Source organism: Peromyscus maniculatus, chromosome 20 (assembly GCF_049852395.1).
Source record: "Peromyscus maniculatus bairdii isolate BWxNUB_F1_BW_parent chromosome 20, HU_Pman_BW_mat_3.1, whole genome shotgun sequence".
Taxonomy (NCBI): Eukaryota; Metazoa; Chordata; class Mammalia; order Rodentia; family Cricetidae; genus Peromyscus; species Peromyscus maniculatus.
The window spans coordinates 28,574,011-28,578,388 of record NC_134871.1 but is presented as its reverse complement, the minus strand read 5'-3'; positions in this window follow the sequence as shown (position 1 = coordinate 28,578,388).

Genomic DNA, 4,378 nt, shown 5'->3' with positions numbered 1-4,378 from the left:
CCGGTTGTAGCTAGAGTTTTCCTGCTTTGCCCACAGTCAGGACAAATCTTTGTCACCCGCCAGTCCCACAGCCGCTCAGACCCAACCAAGTAAACACAGAGACTTATATTGCTTACAAACTGTATGGCCGTGGCAGGCTTCTTGCTAACTGTTCTTTTATCTTAAATTAATCCATTTCCATAAATCTATACCTTGCCACGTGGCTGGTGGCTTACCGGCATCTTCACATGCTGCTGGTCATGGCGGCGGCTGAAGTGTCTCTCGCCTCAGCCTTCCGCTTCCCAGAATTCTCCTCTCCTTGTCCCACCTACTTCCTGCCTGGCCACTGGCCAATCAGTGTTTTATTTATTGACCAATCAGAGCAATTTGACATACAGACCGTCCCACAGCAACCGGTTTCCAAGCTTCTATCAGAACTCTCTCTTTTTCTTCCGTGGTAAACAGAATCTGCAAAAGCTGTTGGCAGTCTTCCCAAGTGGACTGGTGAGTAAATATAACCAAATCTAAGAAGTTAATAAGGGCCCTTAGATTGTCTGAGAAACTGGGGTTTGGGTTTTTCCAGTTATAAAGATCACTTGTGGCGAAAGGCCAATACTGCATCTGTTCATTGCCCTCACTGTCCAATGGGTGGACTGCCCTAAGGGTGGAGAACAACTGAGTCGACAGCCTGGAGAAGTTCTCATCAGGCTCACCCCTTCCCAAATCCCTGCATCCACCTGGGCCCCACTGGCCACTGATCAGTTGGGGGAGGCAGCCAGTAAGAGGGAGGTGAAAAAAGGAGTTCCTCCTCTGTACCTCCTTGCAGCACAGGGGCAGAGGACTTAGGGTCCTCTCGTCCTTTGTCTTCCCGTAAGGCAAGGACGGTCTTGTTCATCGGTCCTGTAGAGATAAAGGATTTTAACCAAGGGGGAGGGTGTGCTACAAGGTCCTCCTAAGTGACTATGTAAGGAATCTGGTCCAGGTGTCTGGGTTTGCCAAAAATCAGGTCTTTTCTCCTAGAAATGGTGTAGGAGTCAAAGGTTCCCTTTATTGGCCACCGGGTTCCAAATGTTGGCCAATCAGTCTCACAAAAGATGGTCAGTTTACCCTTTTTAATAGTTTCCAGTCCTTCTCTCTTTGTCCTATTTCTACAGTCCCGAAAGTGGTCCAGAATCAAGGTTAGGGGAATGGAGTACTCTTTGTCTGACCCATATGCCAGTCTTGTAAGTCAGAAAGATAGTAAACAGAATCACACCACACACAAGACTACAAACAGAAAAAAACAGAACTCCTGGCACCTGAAGATGAAACTGAGATGCCAGCTTCCAAACCAAATCCACATTAGCCAATGGGGACGTCAGTTCCCAGCCTGTGCTACCATTTGCAGGCACTTACAAATTTTGAGCTCACTTACAAAAGGATATCCCAATGAAAGTCGACACAAAAAACACGAAAGTAAACACAGACACAGAAAACTTATCAACTGGCTTCAGGGTCCTGGTGGGCTTGGGGGATCCCAGACAAGCTCCCAAATGTTATGCCCAGATTGCAAGGACCCCAAAAAGTCCACCACAGAGACCGAATCCCATATGTAAAAGCAAAGAGCCTTTATTTCAAGCTCAGAGCTTGGACTGTGTCTGAGGCAGCAGTGAGAGCAGAGGGCCCCCAGCCCAGGCAGGGTGGGTTTTATCATAGCAGAGGTTGGGCTGAGGGGATTTCTAGGGTCCAGGACCCTGATTGGCTGACATTTGTCTAGGGGCATCTGTAAAAGGGAAATAGATGTGTGCTAGGCTCAGGGACATCTGGTGATCTTATCTAATCTTTTCTAAGGGTTGGAACATTTGGGATGTCTGGTACCTCCCCTTAGACACTGGCCTACCCCTGGGTGGATCCCTGGATGGTGTTAGCTTATGACTTTTCCTAGATCTGGGTGTTGCCTGCCAGTAAGCCTATCACAGCAGCTGTGTCTGGGCCTCTAAGCCTGTCATGGCAGTTGTGTGATCAAGCTGTTTGGGGCCCCCCTCACAATAGCAGCTCATTTCATGAAACACTGGTAAACCAAACACTTGTTCACCACGTGCAAGAATAAACTCCAAGTAGGTCATAGATTCACAATAAATTTTAAAAAAATCAAACCATGAAAATACTAAAAGAAAATACAGGTCCATGGAGATAGCCACCAAGCCTGACAGCCTGAACTTCACCCCCAAACCCACATGGTGGAAACAGAGAACATTCTGAAAGTTCTCCCTTGGCCTCTGCCTCAGAGCTGTGGCATGTGTACATCCACACACAAAAATAAAATAAAAAATGTTTATGTGCTTGAGTGTTTGGCTACATGTATGTGTGCACACCACCACATGCATGCCTGGTACCCAAGGAGGTCAAAAGAGGGCATCCAGTCCTCTGGAACTGGAGTTTCAGATGGTTGTGAGCTGCCAGGTGGTGCTGGGAACTGATCCTGGATCCTCCACAAGAGCAACAATTGTCCTTGGTCACTGAGCCGCCTCTGCAGCCCTCGTTCAAAAAATGTGAAAGCCGGAGTGGGTGGCTCACGTCTGTTTGTGAAGTACAAACACAAGGTCAGGAGTTCAAGGTCATCTTTGACTTACAGAGAATTTTAGGCCAACAGGCGCTACATGAGGTCCTGTCTAAAAACAAGAATGAAAGAAGGAATTCCTATATAATATGGGTATAAGGAAATATTTTCTATGACCCCAAATCCAAATGTAACTTTTTAAAGACAGATACAACTTAACTACAAAAAAAATTAAAATAAAATGTGACATTGACCAAAAACACAAAAACAAAAACTTTAGGCACTGCAAGCAGTGTGAGAAGATGGGGGCCATCCTGTGCTGCCTGGACAGACGGAGGAGACTGTCAATGGAGGCTGCAGGACAGACTTTGCTCCTGGAGTCCTGGAGTGCAAGCAGCCAGTGTGGAGTTGGAATTTAGCTCAGTGGTAAAGTGGTTACCCGGCAGCACAAGCCCTGTTCTCTCTACCACCACAGCATGGGTAGGGAGGGTGTTAAAAATGTTGCATACACCCCAGCAACCCGTGAACATACACACCACTCCCTGCCGGAGTATTGCAGTGTATCCCCCGAGCACATAGATAAACAGTGTATGTGTAAGCCTATTTTTCAATATGACATATAAAAATGATGAAAAACTGTAGCATGAGACCAGGACAAAAAGCAGGTGGTGATGCTTTAAGGGGCACAGTCCGTGCTCTTAGAGGCGGGGACGATGGAACTACAATTGCTACAGGGGAGACAAAGCCACACAGCATTCAGACTCTAAGCTCAGATACGGGCCTCATCCCTCCCATCAGAGCAACCAAAACCCATTTCCGACCCCACGTGGGAAGCTGTAACGGATGGCTCAGTTCAGATCGCTTACAGCTTTCCGGAGGTCTGGAGTTTGGTTCCCAGGGAGGGAGGCCCACAACTTGCTGGGACCCTAACTCCAGACGATCCAACGACTCCTTCAGGATTTCCCCGGCAAGATGTTTGAAGCTGGCCTGCTCCTCCCTCCATCCTTCCTCCATCTCCCTCCCCCCCCCACCTCCCCCACCCCCCATCCTGCCCTCAAAAACAAAGTCTTTTTTAAAAAAGGCCCCAGGGGTGAGTTACAGGTAACCCATAGAGGAATAACTGGAGGACAGTCTTTGACATAACTGGCCTGGCTGGGTTTCTGTCATTAGAAATCAAAAGGCAGGTTTAAGAGTCTTATAAAAAGGAATCAGTGGTTTAGAGTAGATGCTGCTCTTGCAGAGGACCTGGGTTCAGTTCTCAGCATCCAGGATAAGCCTCTCACAATCCACCTACAACTCCAGCTCCAGGGCATCTGGTGCCTCTGCAATTCACTGGAACTTGAACTCATGTGCACGTTCACATTACACACACACACACACACACACACACACACACACACACACACACACACACATTCATTAAAATAAAATAACATTAAAAGATAAATCTGAGCCGGGCGGTGGTGGCGCACGCCTTTAATCCCAGCACTCGGGAGCCAGAGGCAGGCGGATCTCTGTGAGTTCGAGGCCAGCCTGTGCTACCAAGTGAGTTCCAGGAAAGGCGCAAAGCTACACAAGAGAAACCCTGTCTCGAAAAACCAAAAAAAAAAGATAAATCTGAAAACACCACAAGGGGGTGCTTTGACCAAGAGCAATCTCTCCTACACGTGAGTACTTCTTTTCAAACAGGAGCCTGCAAGATGCGCACCGCCAGGGCAAAGACCTAGAAGCCAGATTCCTTGCCTGGGTTCCAGTGTGGGCCTCCAGCTGCATTGGTGCCTCTACCCGCACCTCTGCCCGCACCTCTGCCCGCACCTCAGCCCGCACCTCTGCCAGCACCTCTGCCCGCACCACTGCCCA